Source organism: Eleutherodactylus coqui, chromosome 5 (genome assembly GCF_035609145.1).
Source record: "Eleutherodactylus coqui strain aEleCoq1 chromosome 5, aEleCoq1.hap1, whole genome shotgun sequence".
Classification (NCBI taxonomy): Eukaryota; Metazoa; Chordata; class Amphibia; order Anura; family Eleutherodactylidae; genus Eleutherodactylus; species Eleutherodactylus coqui.
This window is the reverse complement of record NC_089841.1, coordinates 145,288,658-145,308,562: the sequence shown is the minus strand read 5'-3', so window position 1 is coordinate 145,308,562 and position 19,905 is coordinate 145,288,658. Positions and strand designations below refer to the sequence as shown.

Genomic DNA, 19,905 nt, shown 5'->3' with positions numbered 1-19,905 from the left:
CTATATTTCGGACAGTCGCTCAGTCAGTTACATGTATGAATGATAGCTAGTTACTTATTTGCTTACATACAGAGCAATGATTGCTCATCAGTTCTTTGCCAAGATATCGTTCTTAGAGTGGGTCTCCATACAAATTCATTCACAAGTCGTTCAAATATAAACTACTGTGGCTTTAGACCAGATGACTTTTGATCAATCAACAACTAGTTTTTTTCAGTAAGCTGAAACAAAACTACTAGTGCCTTATTGCTCATCACCCTGTTGGTGGTCATGTTTACACTGAACAACTATAGTTTGAATTCGCTCTTTGAAGTGATTATTGAGCCAATAGTTGTCCCATAAGAGGTATCTTAACCCTTTCCAATCCACTGTCTGACCTCTGAAGACATTATAATTTAAGGCTGTACAGCTCCGATGTTGGAAGACGTCCGTCGGAGTTCTCTTACTGTATATTGCCAGCCTCTCTGCTGCCGGAGCCTATCCAACGTGTCACCTCATGCAGTACTGGCTTTAGCCAGCAGATAGGCCATTGTATAACGGCAGAAAAAGAGTAAGCCCCCTAGGAAAACCAGGATACAAATTGGATTGTAAAGGGTTAAAATAACAATCAGACCACATTTTATCAATAACAATGCAAAAATAAAGGGGTCACTTACTTTTTGTTCAGGGACCAAATAACTTTCACTCCCTTATCAGTGCCTAGTTAAAAATGTTTGTTTCTGTTACAGTATTCCTTTTAAATGCAAACCAATTACATCCATGTCTATGCCTTGTCATAGGGCTGCATTCCCACGAACGTATATCGGCTCGGTTTTCACGCCGAGCCGATATACGTCATCCTCATCTGCAGGGGGGGAGGAGGATGGAAGAGCCAGGAGCAGGAACTGAGCTGCCGCCCCCTCTCTGCCTCCTCTCCGCCCCTCTGCACTATTTGCAATGAAAGGAGGCTGGGTGGGGGTGGGGCCAAGTCCTGAGAATTAGCCCCACCCTCGTCCCGCCTCTCCCCATTGCAAAGAGTGCAGAGGGGCGGAGAGGAGGCAAAAAGGGGGCGGAAGCTCAGTTCCTGCTCCTGGCTCTTCCATCCCCCCCCCCCCCCTGCAGATGAGGACGACGTATATCGGCTCAGCGTGAAAACCGAGCCGATATACGTTCGTGGGAATCCAGCCTAAGGATGTATGTCATAAGTGTGTATAAGTATTCATGCCTCTTTGGATCTATTCTATTTGAGCCTGAAGAAGAACCCGAGAAGTTCGCAAGCTCGCTATTACATCATGTATTTTTGGTAGCCATTTAAAGGTATCATATCTACAAGATTTCTTGGTTTCTCTTACTGAGAACAATCACATTTGACTATACTGGCTAACACAGTACCAAACCATTGTTTTTGTTATTACTTTTTGTTGCAACTGTAGATATTGTCAGAGATGTCTCTACCTCTTAAAATAAATATGCATGTTTTTCACAATCCAAAAATGCATTTTTATGTTGGAATAGGAAGACATAGCAATGGGTGTCAGCGCAACAAATAAAAGAAGACACTCAGCAGTTGTGATGAGTGAACTTTTGAAAAGTTCGGTTCACCTGGTTTGCTGAACTTTTGCAAAAAGTTTGGTTCTATCCAAATTAGTTCAACCGAATCATAAGTTTACCAAAACCCCTAAAACTGGTGCATAAGGCCACTCTCACACATGCGTTTAGATAAATGTCGCTCAAAACTATGGCATTTTACAGCGATTTTAAGTGGCGTTTTTGAACACTTTGCACAGCGTTTGACAGTACTTTTCAAAGCACCCCTTCATTGTGATGGGTGATGAGGTGCGTTAAATTACGCAAAAACACAGAACAGACAATGCTTGAAAATCACGGTGTTAGAAACACTGCATTTGAGCACAGGTCTGTGAGGCCCCATTGAAATCAATGGAAGTATTGTACTGCAATTAAAGGGGTTGTCCCGTGCCGAAACGGTTTTTTTTTTTCTCAATAGTCCCCCGTTCAGCACGAGACAAACCCGATGCAGGCATAAAAAAAACAAACCGTCCAGTACTTACCCGAATCCCCGCGCTCCGGTGACTTCTGACTTACCTTGTGAAGATGGCCGCCGGGATCTTCACCCTCGGTGGACCGCAGGGCTTCTGTGCGGTCCATTGCCTATTCCAGCCTCCTGATTGGCTGGAATCGGCACACGTGACGGGGCGGAGCTACGAGGAGCCGCTCTCTGGCACAAGCGGCCCCATTCAGAAGACAGAAGACAGGACTGCGCAAGCGCGTCTAATCGGGCGATTAGACGCTGAAGATTAGACGGATCCATGGCGACGGGGATGCCAGCAACGGAGCAGGTAAGTGAATAACTTCTGTATGGCTCATAATTAATGCACAATGTACATTACAAAGTGCATTAATATGGCCATACAGAAGTGTATACCCCAACTTGCTTTCGCGGGACAACCCCTTTAATGCAGGACTCAGGACGCCATGCTAATCATGGTAAAAAGTGGCTGGTGTGAGTGCGGTATAACACTAACAGCCATAAAAGCCCCGTATAGCACTGTGAGAGTGTTATTCCGGGCTTTCATGGCTCTTAGACAGTGTTATACATCAGTATTCAGGACTTGCGTTGAGTGAACTGAACCAATAGAACCCTGTAGGCAGAATTTTTCTAAAAGTTCAGTTCAAGTTTGTGCAAAACTGAACTTTTAGCAAAGTTTGACCCGAAACAGGGTTCTACTGGTTCTGTTTGTCAACACTATTCAGCAGCAAAGAGAAATATGGTGATACATGTAATATAGAGACTGGTAGGTCTGTCTCAGCATCTATTTTATATCAGCCCATTCAGGCCTGGTTGTGTGTCATCCATGTTATGTGCAGGTAGATAGCATTGGTAATTTTTCAGGCCCCTGCTAGATGTTTGCATTTAGCAAGATAATTGTATTACCTCAGCTTAGCTGTGATGTAAATAGGCCCCTCCATTCTCCTGCCTCCAAATGTCTGCTTAAAACCCATTTAGACACAACGATTCTTGCTCAAAGCCGTCTCTTGAGCGATAACCATTGTGTCTAAATGCACGGACATCGTGCAGTTTTCGTGCACAATTCGTTCCTCGCTTAATTCTAGTTTTCTGGAACTGGACGATAAATTCTTATCAGCGGTGCGGGCTGTTATCACAGTCGGCAGCGCTGAGAAGATTTTTTCAGCTCGTGTCCCGCTGGTAGTTCACAGCGGAATGCAAGCTGTAGGCGCTGAGAACAATACAGCTGTTTGCTAATGCAAAACAGCTGTATTGTTCACCGAGCGATAGCGGCGGTGTCCACCTCCGCCTGCATAGCTCTTTAGTAGCTAATTAGCTACTATAGACTATGCAAAGATGATCGCTCAAAACTGTCACTCAATCTGTCGTTTGAGCGATCATCTTATAGTGTAAATGGGGTAAATTAGCATGAGGAAATCACATTGTTTGAATTGTTTGCCTGCTCATGCCTCTAGGGCTGATTTCTCTAAGCCGTTTAGGCACAGACAGTTTAAAAAAAAGGGAAATTTGTTAATAAAGATTCTTGTACATATGAAGGTCCCAGCCTGTTATGAATTATATTTTCAGAATCGGGCAGGCCAGCTGAACAAAATGCACTTAAACACATGGAGGTCCGAAGCCCAGAACAACCTGAACGGCGTTTACGCGTACCCGGGCATAATTTACGTGTCATGCTTAGTATCGTTGGATAGATAAAATCATTACTTGAAATATGCCAAGCACAAATTCCCGATTGGAGGATCCTCTGCGAAGATATTGGGCAAATGGGGAATTATGATTTGTCCACAAGGGATGCATGGACACCCCCCAACCCTTCTAAATGACATTAGAAGGGGCGGGGGAAGGTATGTTCTGAGGGACCCATTATAATTCTGGGCTCCACAGACCCCTTTTGTCAGACTTCAGAGATACGCCTTGGCGTAAGGCTGCCCCAATTGCTTCAGTGACTCTGCACGGACCAGGAATTGGACTGATATCGAGCCTGGTATCTTTCTCCTATTTTCTTCCTATTTATTTAAAAATACTGTCTCGTTGTGTATACCTGTTTACTTTTACCCTTCCATGTAACAACCTTTTTTGTATATCCTTTAAATAAATAAATAAATAAATATATATATATATATAAATATATATATATATATATATGCATTCCTAGTTTTTATAGAATAAATCTGCAATTTATCAGTCAGCCATGTCTGTTTTAAAACAAACCATAAACTTCGAAAATGGTGGTGGCAGCGTGTCTGTGTGTGGTTATTGCAGGGTGCTGGGCCCTTAGAACAAAGCAGGGGGTGATCTGAGCTTCCAGTCTTCATGCGTGCAGAAGCCTGGGAAAGCTGGGTACAGACCCACCTGTATTCTAATGATTCCACGCTTGCAATCCTGCTAGAGTCATCGATCGAGGCTCTGCCATGACAAGCAGTCATAGCGGTGAGCGCACTTGGAACAGTCGATCTGTGGCAAATCGGTGATAGAGGTGGGATCGGTCGAGGTCCCGTCTCCTATCCGTGACAATGCATACCAACTTTTGGTGATTGACAAAAGTTTGTTTCATTTTTATTATGTCGTGAGTGCTAGTAAGTATCTGATTTTCCCCTGAAAACAAATGTAAGCCTCAGGTTATTTTGATTGTATTCCCATAGAGTGCCTAGGAAATACTGTAGGTGATATTAAAAACCATAACAGGTTCCAGTGCATGCTGTATTACAGAGATCTTCACCACTGGAAGCATTGCTGTAAGGAAGCACCATGCTGCAGCACACACACTGCCTATGGCTCCGTAATACTAACCTGTAGGTTTCTGTTTATACACGACCATGTGCATAAAATCTACTTTGTCATCCAGTAATCCAGAAAGTGTTATAATCCAGCATTCAGTCACAATACCGTTGTGGAGTCTTACAGGACCAGAAGAGGAGGATGAGAAAAAACAATTAGAAGCTTTATCTGATTAAAAAAGCAGATTAGGCTAGGGCTACACGGTGACATTTGTCACGCAACATAAAGATCACATCGCACCTAATGAATGTCAACTGGGTTGCGTTGCGACCTGCAACCTACTGCGACAGGAAGGAGAGTCACAAAAAAACCAAATCATTGAGATTTTGGTCACAGGTTGCAAGCGGCTTTTTCAGCATAAACATCAATGTCTAAGGTCGAGCTCACATGAGTGTGTGGTAAAATGCTGCGTATAATGCAGTGTTTTACCACTGTGTGAGCCGACCTATCGCCGCATATGGCAGCGGTTTTTGTCTTTGCATGACAGCGTATCTCACTTACAGCGTATCTCACTTACAGCGTATCTCACTCTTGCTGTCATCCACAGTCTTCCCTGTTTTTGTTTTTTTTAATTTTCCACTCTGTCGCCCATCGACATTGCGTATAAATGCTGCCCATATGTAGTGTAATTGTGCATGTACAGTGTTTATTACGGGACCATAGAGACAATAGGGCTCTATCGCGCGTAATATGCGGTAAAATAGAACATGCTGCGTTTGTTTTTTATACGCATATTATATGCAATGAATATACGCGAGTGTGACTGGATGAATGCAAATAGGTGTACTTTCACTGACTCCATTCGCCTTGTATTATGTGTGCGTATATAGTGCGTGTAACAAGATATTAAATTACGCTTGTGTGAGCCTGCCGTAAAGGTGCTTTCACACCTAACAATTTATCGTTCGCACGAGTGAATGAAGTCAGAGTACGCTTATGCGCTCATACAGCCTGTGTAACAGGCAGATAGATCCTTGGCTCGTTCCTTCGCTAAATCGTTCAGTTGTTCACAATCACTGTATAACTGAATAAGAAAGATTGAATCATCGTTTTTTAAACCGAATGATTAGCAGACGAGCCAACGATAATTTTCATGCTTGTATAAAATGAACAAAGCAAACAAATTATTGCGCATGGTTCGATCGTTGACTGTGCTTACACTGAACGATTATCATTCCTTTTTGCTAATTTTAATGATTTTTTTGAATGATATTCATTCCGTGTTAAAGGGCATTTAGAGAGGCAGCAAATTTTAGTTTGATTGTGATAGTATGGCGATGAAACCCATTAAAAAGCTATTGTTCTCTTAACACAATAAATCCCATGGCAAAGTAATTCACAGTGTAAATAAAGCACCCTGATAGCGCGGCATACTGTCATATCCCATCGCATTAAAGGCTAATTATTGTTCAAAAAAACCCGTTCAACCGAGCAAAAATGAATGATCGTTCTGTGTAAATGCAGCCAATAATTGAACAAAAAAATCGCTTGCTTTTCATTCATAGTTCATTTTATGCAGGCATAAAAATCAACCTTGGCTCGTTCACTAATCGTTCGGTTTAAATACTGATCGTTCAGTCATTCTCATTTAGGCTGCATTCCCAGAGGCGGGGCGGGGCTACGTTCTGAGAATTAGCCCCGCCTCTCCCCATTGCAAATAGTGCAGAGGGGCGGAGAGGGGGTGGAGAGGAGGCAGAGAGGGGGCGGGAGCTCAGTTCCTGCTCCTGGCTCTTCAATCCTCCCCCCACCCCGCACACGAGGACAACGTATATCGGCTCGGCGTGAAAACCGAGCCGATATACGTTCGTGGGAATGCACCCTTACCTATACAGCGAATGTGAATAACTGAACGATTTCTTGTTTAAATGAGCCAATGATGTATCTGCCGGAATGAACCGGATGCCTAGTGAATGAGCTAACGCATCGCTAATTCAAATGATAAATTGTTTGGTGTAAACGGACCTTAATGGCTCCTTCACATGCGATTTTCGGTCGGCTGCGTCAGAGACGAAAATCGCAAATCATGGCTGCATCTCCCGTTTATGCGCCCATTCAGATGGCCTGGGTGCGGCGAGAATAATCCAAGCCCGGGATACCATCAGGTGGGGGGAGATAGTTTATCTTTGCTAAACTCCCTTCCCCTTCCCTCCCCTTGCACTGGAATCCAATGCATCAGATGGTCGCGTATATCGGCAGCCATGAAAACACGGCCGATATACGTTCGTGTGAATAAGCCCTAAGAGTCAAGCTAAAGCAAACTGCATCTGTACTTGTGACCTGTGTGTGATTTGGTTGGTTTTTGCAGTCGTGCAACTTTTCTGAGACTTGGTTCCGCACAACAGATGTCGCTGTGTAGCCCAAACCTTCTATATATGCTTACATTTTATTTCGGGCTGACTTCCTGGCGGTTCTTTACATTTAGGGCATATTCACACAGCAAAATACGTGTTTAAAAAATCTGCCACATAATCCATGGTAGATTACTTCTGGGGATTTGCATTTAAAGATGCCACAAATCCGCATGCAGATTAGCACAGTCAATGGGTCTTATCCATGTAAGGATATCCTGACAAGGATTCCACGAGGAAGCTGTGTCAAGAAGTGAAAAGTCACCTGCACTAGTTTATTTCCATGATTTCATATCTGTGTGCGATAAAATCTACACTGCATACACTACGGCAGGGGATCCATCAACTGAACGGGACGCAGATCCTATGCAAATCCCACGTCAAATCCACATTAATTTCTGCCATATAAACATGGCTTTAGTTTGCTATTCCACCAGGGAACACGGAAAACTCATGCTTTACTGGTAATTTCTGGGCTGCAAAAGGACTTACAAGTCGAAAACGTTTGAAGTCCAGGTACAGCCTGGCAATTAACGGTAAATCAAGAGCATCAGCTCTGCCCACTAACGTATGGACAAGTGTAAGTAAAAAAACGACTGCAGTTCTGAGAAGCCAGATATGAAAGCCGTCTACGGGGAAGAATGCGTCATGGTGAATGAAGCTCCTGCTGTGCTTTGTCTACTAGTGAAACTCTGACAAAGGTACATTATCAGCAATAATATTGACATAGCTTTGTGGTTATGAGCAGCCAGTGAGACATGATTTTAAGGCCGGACTTTAGAGAAGTCACATGGGGACTACAGAAGTATTATTTGGATTGTCACCAAAATCCCTCCCCCTCACTACTATTAGAACCCAGCTCGCTCAGAACTTCTATTAACTCTTAATGGGTAGATATCTTTACACTGCAAGTGTTGTTCAATGCGACCAACTTAAAAGTATAATAACTTATTTCTAAGGAAGAGTGGATGATTAGAACTATCCAGAACTGCACACAGAGGAAGGAACATACAAAAGTTACCGTATTTCAATACATTTTAATAGTCTCTATGCTAATGGTGGTTCTTAGGATGTCATTTTAATTTAATATACTGAACTTTAGCTAATTTGCTAAGAAAGATGATGAAATGGAAGTGGGTTGAACAGAGACATAAAAAACGGTTAGCCAAAATATTTTTTCGGGTGTCCTATGAAGTCAAATGTCTGCCATCCCCCATAGACATTAGCTTGGAGGCGAATCCTGCCAACAAATATCTAATATTTGCGTGTATGGCATCACATGGAGCCCTTACGGCTCTCTACAGTGGGGCCATAGGCCCTCTGTGCAGTTCCGTGTAGTACCTCTGTATGGCACTGTATTCTCTCCTAGAAGCAATACTTGGAAGGAAGAGTATGGTACTTCCGTCATAGGATATGCCATAGAACAGCCACAATTTTTCTGCAACTTCATATCAAAATAGAGGCTTATTGAAGAACGCCGTGGACTAATAAATGTGTGCAGGCCGTAGAACTTGGCTCTGTAATTTGGCCATTGGCATAAACCAGTAGTCTGTTCCACCTGAATGTAAATTTTGGGGAAGAGTTAAGGTTTCCTCACACCTTTACTAGCTCAGTGTTCCCCAATACATAGGAACGCTCATGTGTTTCCAATTTGAAGAGTGTGGTAACCCGCTACAAGACACTTCTCCCTAGAGATAAGATGCCACCTGAACAAAAGAATCGGGCATTGAAATTCAACAAACCCAATGCTTTTTTCCCCCCAACATCATGTGTCAAGGGAGAGTCAAGAGGCCCCCATACACACCTGATAGTTACCCCTTCCAGCATCCAAATAACTTTTCCCTAATGTGTATGGGGCCTTTAAATCTGTAATATACAACCACTACATATAATAATATGCATATAAAATCTCCATAGGGTGAGGAAGTGGAACAGTTCTAGTCTGCTGAGACTTTCACTCTACCTACTATTACCCTACAGACCTCTCAGCAGTCACACAATATTTTTCAATAGGCCTTCAAGGTAAGTGTAGGTAACCTGAGATCCTCCTTTTTTATTATAGGACTGATCTTGTGGATTCCACCAGTAACATTACACTAGGAAACTGCTCTCAAAGCAATTGCCTAATATATAATTTAAAGGAACTCAAGCTTAGCTCAATATTATTACGCAGACAGATTTACTTTAAGTACGATAATTAGGACTAGATGCATATTTTACAACATTGCCCAGACTCATTTCTTCACGCTAGAGGCAGGCATCCCAAGATCAACCTAAATTCCTAATGATAATCTACTGCACTTAACCCCTTAATGCCACAGGACGTAGAGTTATGTCCAAGAGGTTTGGGATTTGTATGATGTGAGATCGTCTGTCTACTCCGTTTTTGGAGGAGAGAAACTGATATAAAATGGAAAAAAAACTGATCCATTTTTTCCCCATTGATTTCAATGGGGTTTCAAAAAGAAAAAACCCAGAAAACAAACAGAAAGGATTCCGTTTGCTTCCATTCTGTCAGGTTTCTGTTGTTTTGGACAGAACATTAAGGCTGGGTTCACACGGTGCGGGTTTTGAAGCTGCATTTCTGCAGAGGAAATCTCACGGTATTTCCGTGCAATCCCGCTGTGGTCATTCTGCGAGATTTCAGCGTGATTTACGCCCTATCCCGTATGACCACAGCCTTACCTTGCAAACTTCTTTATTCTCCCATACAAAAAAACTGGAAACCTGACGGAATGGAAGCAAATGGAAGCCTTTCTGATTGTTTTCTGCTTTTTTGAAACCCAATTGAAATCAATGGAGAAAAAAATGGATCAGTTTTTTTTCATTTTATAGCAGTTTCTCTCCTCCAAAAGCAGAGTATAGAGACGATTTCACACCCACTGAAATGGGCAAAAAAACTGATCAGTTTTATTTCAGTTTCCCTCCCCTGAAAAAGGAGCAGAGACAGAAATGCTGCACGTGTGAAAGCAGCCTTATTCCATCTTTAGGGCTTATTCACACGTCCGTATATCAGGCGGGTTTTCACGCCCGTCTGATATACGGTTTCCCTTTCTGTGTGGGGAGGAGGTGGGCAGGGAGCAGTGCACTGAGCTCCCGCCCCCTCTCCGCCCTTTGCCACTATTTGTAATGGGAGGAGGCGGAATGTACCTCTGCCCCATCCCTCCCATTGTAAACAGGGGTGAGGGGCGAAGAGGGGGGCGGGAGCTCAGCACACTGCTCCCTGCCCACCTCCTCCCCCCGCAGAAAGGGACACCGTATATTGGCCGGGCGTGAAAACCCGCCCGATATACGGACGTGTGAATAAGCCCTTACCTTAAGGCCGGTTTCAGACAAGCGTTAATATGAAGCTAATTTTTATTTATTCCCATGGCTGTATTTTTCATAGTTGTTTTTTAGAAACGTAGCATGACCTATTTTTTTTTTCTGCGTCCGTTTTGCTATTATTTTCTACTGGGCAAATACAGATCAGTACTTGCTGAGTAGAAAATAAAAACAATACGGAGGCAAGTACTGATAAAATACTGTTGACATACCGTTGTAATGTCATCTGTAATATGGATGCATATTATGGATGTATTTAAATATGCACGCCTTATTGAAAGTTTGCCATCTCCCCCACTCTTCCCGCTGCACTGGGTTAGTGTCTATATGTGCCACTTCCGCCATTCGTCTATTACAATTATTACACTCCTTAGCACTGGCTTCAGCGCCGACACTTCTTCCAGGTACACTTTGACAAATGGCCAATACGCATAATGTCAGCGTAAGCGGGTAAAGTACTAGAGCGCCAGGTCATGTGAAGGACGATGGAGGAAGCGGATTGGTGTGAAATCGGTACAGCAAACCTGCCAATAAAAGTTTTATTGCTGCTTCCTATGTTTAAACGGAAAGAGTTAAAAAAAAGTCCCCGAATACCCCTTTAAAAGAGTGAATTAAAGCCTCATTCAAGTTGCTATATAGGCCGGATCCTTTCCTAACTTTACTATATATTAATGAAGTCTAGTGTCAAAAAACGTGGTGCGCATTAGTGCCATGGCTAATACGGGTAGGTCAGGGTGATAACGTTACACCAGCTTCCCATCTTCTTCGGATCTCACTCAGGGAATGGCAGATAAATTCATCATCGCAGCAGGACAAATTTTTCGGCAACTTTGACTTTTTTCCTAGGTGCAGTTGTAGATTGTCAGCTCTGTGGGGGCAGGGATTTTAGAAGAATATATACTGCATTGCAGAGCTATCCTACAGCAAGTCTTTAAAAAGGTACAATGAATTCCTGCATTCTAAACTGGCACACTGCAGCAGAGAGATTACAGTAATCCTATAGAAAGTCTATAAAACCGAGCATAAATGGAGTATTGTAGTAATACTCGATCTATTCCCATAGCACCAACAGCTTCTGCAGCGCTGTCCCTTTGCACCAGGCTGTGTAATAACTGAAAGAGTTAAAGGGAATCCTAGGAGAAAGTTCTTGCCGTGATTGACGTGCCCAGAAATAGGTGAGCAAATGTGTAAACAACACAGCCAGTGGATGATGACATAAAAATAGTGATGAGAAAAGGAGACTGCCCCTTTAAGAAAAGCCCAGGGAGAAATGTGAAAGCTATTTGTTTGGTGTAAGCCTTGCTTGGAACCGTGCCATCAATCTCTTGCAGAATCACAGACACAGAAGGAGCCAAGCAAAGCATGATCACAAACTTGCTGCTCTACAGAGCAAAGGGAAGCAGCTCCAGCAGCCAGACATCTTAGCCCAGCGCCGGAGACACAGCAGCGAGGACTCTGTGGATTTAACCTTGTAAAGGAGAAGAGGAGCCGGCTACCATCCGGCTGGAGGAGCCTATACATGTAGGGGCTGCTCAGCTCTAGGGGCTGCAGGGCGTGTGGAGGGAGAAGAGAGCCATTATGGAGCCAGAGGTAAGCGGGGGATCACACAACATTCGCAGGGGGAGGAGGAGGAGGGCTGCGGGGAAGATCATTCTGCCTTGTTACACGGAGCTCCATACGTGTCTACAGTGCGGCACTGCGTTCTATTAACCCCTCCGTGCCTGCAGCGCCGGGGGATGTGCTCAGCCTTGTAGACCAGTTCATAGAGGTCGGCGACTGTCAGCATTCCTGCATAGAGTTTGTGCTTCTCCCCTCCCTGTGCCGGGAAAGTCTTGGCTGCTGCACCTCTAGAACTTCTCCCCGGAGTGGCCTAGGGGCAGGAGCGACCAATGGCTGACATAACAGTGTAGTGCAGACAAGGGCTGAGGAAGGAGGACATGACAGTGTGCTCTGTGTAGAGAGTTTGGCTGAAGTGTGTTGCATTGAGGCCTAGTCCTTGCAGTCCTCTCCACCGCCACAGGGCAAGTTCATGAGGCGAGGCTGCTGCTTACCTCAGCCATACTGTTAGCAGCAGTGAGTCATTCCTCAGAGCTCAACATGTAGGAAGACGCAGCCGGGAATATGGCGTATCAGTGGTCCTAAACAGGAGACCCCACAGTCCCCTGCGTACCGCCGCTGCGGAGCTCTTGGCACCCGCTCCCTCCGGGGTTTGGCTCACTTTTTGATGGCAAAAACAGTTGTCTATGGGATGTTCTTGCCGTCACGATGCCGGAAGCCTCCGTTCCCAACGTAAGCGACGCGTTCTGTTAATACCGGCGCAATATGTTACCTCACAAACGGTAGCGTACAGTTGTCTCCGCAGCCTCGTGTCCGACCGGGCTGTACGGTTGGCGCTTGGGGTTTCTTTACTACCAATTGCTTTATGTAGTGCCAACATATTCCACAGCTAGCCATATACAAACTGCTGCGGGTTAAGGCCCATTTACACGTAACGATTATCGCTCAAAATTGGTTTGAAGCGATAATCATTTAGTGTGAATACGGAAAAAAAATCGCTCGCCTGTCGTTCACGGTTGTTTATGCTGACTCTTCAGTCAGCTGGAAGACCCCCCCCCAGCTTGTCATCCTGTGTAACTGCTCAGCGCTTCCCACAGGAGGTGAAGCGGACTAGAAGCCGGCAGGCCCTTCAGTGTAAACGCAGATACGAGCGTTGACGACCGTAGCGGTGATGATATGGCCCGTTCAGTCATGTAAAAGGGTCTTTAGGACAACCCTTATTGCATTGCTCACTTTTCTCGTGGGCCACCATCTACCAACCAGAGAGATGCGGGCATTAGATGTGGTCACTGAGTTGTAGGTAGGCTGTTCTTCACTTGGGCACAGGTTTAGTCCAACGTCTTAGATATGTATTTAAAGGGGTTTACCTATTTCGGCTTTTCATGGCAGAGATGGGAAAACCTAGCTGCTCTGTTCCAACCAGCTGTCCAAACGGCTTCCGTTGCTCTTATTGAAGTGATTGGTGGCTACAGAAACAGTGCAGCATGCTATCAGCTAAAGAGACCATGTGAAACCCAGAGGGCTCTGTCTCGCATATTGAAAATGATGGCTCTATCTAGGTTCCGTCCTGGCTGCTGCCCCATGTATGTTTCTACGTAGAAGATAGAAAGCAAAGACTGAAGTGGCGCTGGAAGTCAAAATGTAATGAGAAAGAACCCTTAGGCCTCATGTCCGCGGGGAAATTCAGGCCCGCTTGGATTCCCCATGCAGAATCCCACAGCGGGTCCCTCCTTCCCCGCAGACATAAGGCCAAGGAATAGCTTTTACTTACCTGTCTGGATGCTGCGGGTCTCCCCTCTGTCGTGGCTGGATCTTCCTTTTTTTTTTCTTCTGCCCAGTGGATGTGCTCAGCAGCGTGCTGCGCACATGCGCCATGTTTCTTTTTTTTTTTAACTACTTTCCCGCGGTCCTCCGGCACGGATGCAGTGACAGCTGCAGGTGTGCCGCGGGACCAGACAGCTTCCATGGGCTTCAATGGAAGCCGCGGGAGCTGTCCATGCGGGAAACCTGGACAAAATGGACCATGCTGCGAATGCTTTCCTGCACATGTGATCCACGCGCCAGGGAAAAATGGCATCTGCAGGTATTCACTTACCTGCGGGTGTCCAATGATTCCCTATGGGCGTGGATCATATGTGCGGGACACCCACGTGGATTTGCTAATTCCATTTTGCCCATGGACATTGGGCATAAGGGCTTCTTCACACTGGTGACGGCCTAATATCGCACTTGCCGTCCATGTGATAACAGCCTCGCATCACTGTGAGGACTCCCTTCATCCCCGCCGCTGCTGTCACAGCTGCCACCACCATCCCTATTGAAAGCCTTGGGCGATATCGCAGAAAGATAGGACATGCTGTGAAGGCAATGAAGCCATTGAAAATCATTGGCTTCATAATTATGCGTTTTCACTCACACTTGCATTGAGTGAAAATCGCACAATTTTATCGCCACCCTAGATCTGGTAAAGAAAAACTTTTTTTTTTATAGCCAGTCTCCATGCTATAGATAGGTAGTCCCTACACTATAAAGCCACTGTGTGTAATTATATATAATGCCTTCAGTATCAAGCTGTGTTCATATTGAAAACCCATTAGTTGGCGTATCACTTCTAATAGGGGGCTGTTTGCTGACTTCCAGTTACTTGGTGTGTCAGCAATTAATCCTTAATATTATCCAATTAAACCTTGGTGGGATCAGAGATAAAAGCACTAGATCTGGTAATTCTATGATCTCTAGGTTAGAAATCCGATCAATAACCTCTCTAGAAATGGTGCTTGTGTCTCTCGCCAGCTTCACATGAGTAATATGGAGGGGTGTCGGGGTCTGACCGCAGGTCTACTGAGCCCAACTCTCGGCATCATAGATTCCTACGATGGTCTGAATTTGGCTCAGTAGTCATGCGGTCAGGCCAGGACACTCCGCCACATGACAGGCGCATAGATGTACCTGCAATATGCTTCTGGAAAAGGCCTTCCCATATCCAACATAAATTGGAACAGTGTAATGACCGCAAGCTACGCTTTTTTAAAATGTATTTATTATTTTTTTTCCTTGGGCTGGTCTCACATGACCGGTTTTCATTTGCGGAATCTGCGATCGTCACCCGCACAGTATTCTGCACACATTGAAAAAATGAAACCTTTGCATGTCTGCTCAGCTGAGCGGATAGTGACTGCGATTTCCGCAAGCGGATTTAAAATTGCAGCATGGTCATATCTTTGTGTGGTATACACATGGATGGCTTCCATTGAAGTCCATGCAAGCCATCAACTGTCAGTCCATCTGCAATTAACATTGTGGATAGGCCGGGGGTACCTGCGTTATCGCCCAGCGACCGCAAGGGAAAAATGTAAAAAAAAAAAATCTGTACTGGGCATGACAGATAGTGAGCGTCCATGGTTGTCCGCAATACAGAAAAGGTATGCAGGGTTGGTGTCCGGGGTCAGAGCTGGACTCCGCTGCGGGCTCCCGCATATGGAATCCAGATTGCCCGTATGAGATGGGCCTTACCTGTTTTATATGATTATTATGCCATGTGTGAACTACAGACATCTGATGGCTCTACACCATTCCTCCTTGGCATATGAGCAAATTTATCTGAGTGGGTATCAAAATTAGTTAATTAGAAATTAATGAAAGACCACTCGTTGCTTGGGACACAAAATGAAAGTAGTTTGGATTTATAGTTGCACCCCCCCCCCCCCTGCATTTTGGTCATTAATTTGTAGTGCTTTGTAATACTCATCTTGAGCCAAACAACATGGTTAAAGGGGCACTCCAGTAATATCACGTTCTCCTTTATCTACAGAATAGGTGATGACTAAGCCCCATTTACACGCAAAGGTGATCGCTCAAAAGACAGTTTGAGTGACAGTCTTGAGAGATCATTTTGCATAGGGCACTAATGTCCATTAGCAGCTAATTAACATCATTTGCATGTTAATGAGCCGGCAGGAGATGTATTTTAAAGAACAGCAGGTGGTCTGTTCTGTGTTGAGTGCTGCCTGCGGAGAACTGGCATGAGGTCCCTGCTATCAGGAACAATGGATTTCATGCTCCCATGAAATCGTTCAGCAGAAAAGCAAACAATGGTAGGATTACACGCAACAATTATTGCTCAAAAGCCATCGTTTGGACTAATTTTGAGCGATAATCGTTGTCTAAATGGGCCTTTAGGGTGCAACTGTTGGGACTCCCACTGATTGTCTACATGGGGGACGGTTGTCGTCTTGTGTGACTGGCAATGAATACGATAGCAGTACGCATGCTCAGTCACCTCCATTAATTTTAGGGAGACTGCTCGGATAGCCGAGCGCCTGAACTCGTGTATCTGCCCAGGGAACGTATTCTTAGTCAGTTTTTGCTTTTTTGGTACGTTGAAGCATATAATAATGGGGGAAATGCATCTTTAGGACTGGCATTTAACATGGCAATCCTAAAGGGTATTCCAGCGTATTACAGCTGGATAGGTCATCAGTAGATGATCGATGGGAATCCTCCGCTCGGGATAGCTGTCCACCTGGCCTGTTTTCAGTGCAGCGGGGCCGGACATCCTCGTCAGGGCAGGAAGTCAAAGCGTTGGCTTTGCTCCCATTGATTAATTAAGCCAATGCTTTTACTTCCTGACCTGACAGCGGGCCGTACGATCAGCCGATGGACAGGAACCCAGAGCGGAGGACCCCAATTGATCAATTACTGCCGTCCTAGCCTCTGGATGGCTTGTCAGTTATAGAAGGCCAGAATACCCCGTCAATATGAAGGACCCTTTACAAGTTTGTATTTCTTTGCCCAGTCGGTGTGCTTGAGAAGCAAATCCACATCAGCTATTTTCTGGCACATATTCTAGTAATTCTGTGCGGCCTAACAGGATTGGTTGCTACGGATAATTGCACCAGCTTTTCTGCAGGCTGTACTTTTTTTTTCTTTTATACATAACCTGTACATTTTTCTTAATTTTTTTTTTTCTTTTTGACTAAAAAAAAAGGTTTTTCTGAATTTACACTCATTATGTTCGTACAACAGGGACTTTTTCTGCCAGATGTGGTTCCTGTGGCTTCTCTAAATCTATGTAGTTCTATCACTCTGTCAGCAGAAGATGAATTCTGCAATGAGGTAAGGTTTTGAACCGTGGGCCGCGTTCTCACAGCCATAGGGGAAATATAGGTTTCTGTCAAAAGAAAGCACTGAAATCTTTACTTCAGAAACCCTTTCCCCCAACCCCTTCACTCTTTCTTGGCCCTGATGAGAAGCGTTCCTAACTTTGCATATACCGTAGGTGTGAGAATGACAGCTTAAAAGGGTTGTCCAATGAAAACCACCTCTTTCCATATGACAGAAGGATATTTGTATGCCATGGGAGGGGGCACCTATCAGAAGCCCACCTAATAAGCCAAAGTAGATTCAGTAAAATATATATATATTTGGGAAATACATGGCTGACTGCAGCTTATGAGACCCAAAAACGGCTGATTGCTTTCTGAGGTCGATCTCCTGGCCATCTAAAGGATGGAATATTTCCACCAGGACGGGGCAGAACTTGCTGCTGCTCAATTCTGCGTCAAAATCCTCAGATTTTGCTGTGGAATTGCAGGTTGATTTAAGCCATTTTCATTCTGCATCAAAATCCACATGGAGCCGTGGAATTTGGAAGATTCTGCCCATGTGAAAGGCCCCTGAACAAACTGTCTTTTAAATTTTTTTTTTTTTGCAAGTTTGGGTATATGTGAGTTTTGGGTTTATGTAAATTAAGGTAACCATAAAGTAAATTGAGACTTGCTGTGGCTCTTTCAGATGTTCCCTAGAAGCGGACTACAGACTGCCACGTTATCACCATTCTGTATTGCCAAAAAAGTGGCTGGATCACATTCTGATGAGCATACGTAAGGCTGTTAGCTTACACAGCCAATAATCTATTATCCTAGGACAGGAGCTGCAATTGATATGATGCACTACCAAAGTTGTATTTTTGGGACACAAGTTTTTTTTCTTTTCCATTTAATCCTCTTTATTGGGTTTCTGCACAGTCTTCCAGCGTGAAATCCCAGATGATATAGCCCAGCGTGCAGAACCTTAGCTGCACTTGTTTCCAAGAAGGTTAGGTGACAACCAATATAAAGTCACCCTGTTTTCCCAAACTCTTAATTGGCTAATCTGCCTGGTTCTGCTATTCTCAGACGTAGTAAATTAGCGGTGGTTGTGTAATTGTACAGCAGAGGCTTGCAGTATGACTCGCTGAAAGGTGCCTGTGATGTTCCAAACATTCCTCCGGGGGAAACGCACTAAACACCTTTATGAAACACGGATTTTAGAAACTAGAGCAGGTAGCGGAGTTATTTTAGAATTCTCTGATTCTGGTTATGCTTTTATTTAATGCCCTTGGGGCAGTTATTAAGAATGGCTTTTCAAAAGCTGGTCTTAATATGACCGATGACGGTGTAAGATACGCTTAAAGGGGTTGTCTCGCGGCAAGCATCAAAATTTTACCTTACCCCATTCCCCCTGTCACCCCCCCCCCCCCCCGGCATAAAATAGCAAATTAAAGCGGTTTTTAAACCGCTTGCTACTCACTGATCCGACAAAATAAGGAGTTTAAAAAATCTTCTCCCTAAGATGGCCGCCGGTCCTTTCCCAGGGATGCACTGCGGTTTTCTCCCATGGTGCACCGCGGGTCTTCTCCCATGGTGCACCATGGGCTCTGTGCGTTCCATTGCCGATTCCAGCCTCCTGATTGGCTGGAATCGGCACACGTGACGGGGCGGTGCTACGATGACGCGATGGTGACCAGCTCTCCGGCACGAGCGGCCCCATTCACCAGGCAGAAGACCGCACAGCGCAAGCGCGTCTAAAAAAGCAAGAAGCCAGCGAAATTAGACGGAGCCATGGAGACGGAGACGCCAGCAACGGAGCAGGTAAGTGAATAACTTCTGTATGGCCGCCTGCACACGAGCGGAAATCTCGCCGCGGGATTTCCGCCGCTGAAAGTTTGTATAGGAGTGCATTAAAATACGCACTCCTATGCAGACGGCCGCGGTTTGGCCGCGCGAAATCTCGCGCGGCAAACAAACCGCGGCATGTCCTAATTTTCTGCGGGGCACGCACTCACCCGGCCGCCGGCTCCGGTCTGCGCATGCGCCGGCTGCGCGGCAGCCGGCACATGAAAGAGCCAGGGCCGCCAGGCGCGGGTGAGTACGCGCTCGTCCCTGCAGGCGCTCGGGTCGGATCGCGCGGCGAGAATTCTCGCTGCCGGATCCGACCCGCTCGTCTGCAGGCGGCCTTTGGCTCATATTTAATGCACGATGTATATTACAAAGTGCATTAATATGGCCATACAGAAGTGTATAACCCCACTTGCTGCCGCGCGACAACCCCTTTAATATACGAAGAGGCGCAGCTCATCACCTTCATGTGCCTACGCAGCAATCTAAGCCAGCTAGGAGCTGGAGGAGTTTTCTGGTATAAGTCTTGGGTGTAAATGATACATATATGTCAAGATGAGGCAGTCGCACCCCTCACAACAGGCCATGTCCCTTTTTCTTTAAAAAAAAAAGGTGGTTTGGGATGGCGTAGTGGACAAAAAGGTTCATAGTAGTGGGCACTACAACACTATTTGCTAGTCATAGAAAAATGTGCATCCCACCCATTCATTAATGAAGCCCCATTTACACTGATAGATGATTGCTCAAAGGATAGTTTGAGTGACAGTTTTGAGAGATTATCTTTGCATACTTTATAGTAGCTACTATAGAATATGCAAGTGGAGCGGGACACAGCCACTAATAGAACAATACAGCTGCTTTGCATATGCAAACAGCTGTAGTGTTCTCTGCGCTTACAGCCGTGCCCCGCTGTGAATTCACAGCAGGACACAGC

The 19,905-nt window shown here is 45.1% G+C and overlaps 1 protein-coding gene across 14 annotated transcripts in view; it reads left to right on the top strand.

Moving 5' to 3' along the window:
• Window positions 1-11,847: 11,847 nt before the first annotated feature.
• Window positions 11,848-19,905, top strand: part of NCOR2 (nuclear receptor corepressor 2) — a 364,680-nt gene continuing 356,622 nt past the window's right edge. For 6 of the 14 annotated variants that reach the window (XM_066603367.1, XM_066603368.1, XM_066603371.1 and 3 more), the window contains exon 1: window positions 11,849-12,066. The gene's annotated coding sequence lies outside the window, so the exon portion shown is untranslated. Of the gene's footprint in view, window positions 12,067-19,905 lie in introns of all 14 variants that reach the window. The other 8 variants (XM_066603372.1, XM_066603369.1, XM_066603373.1 and 5 more) reach the window with 3 other exon arrangements.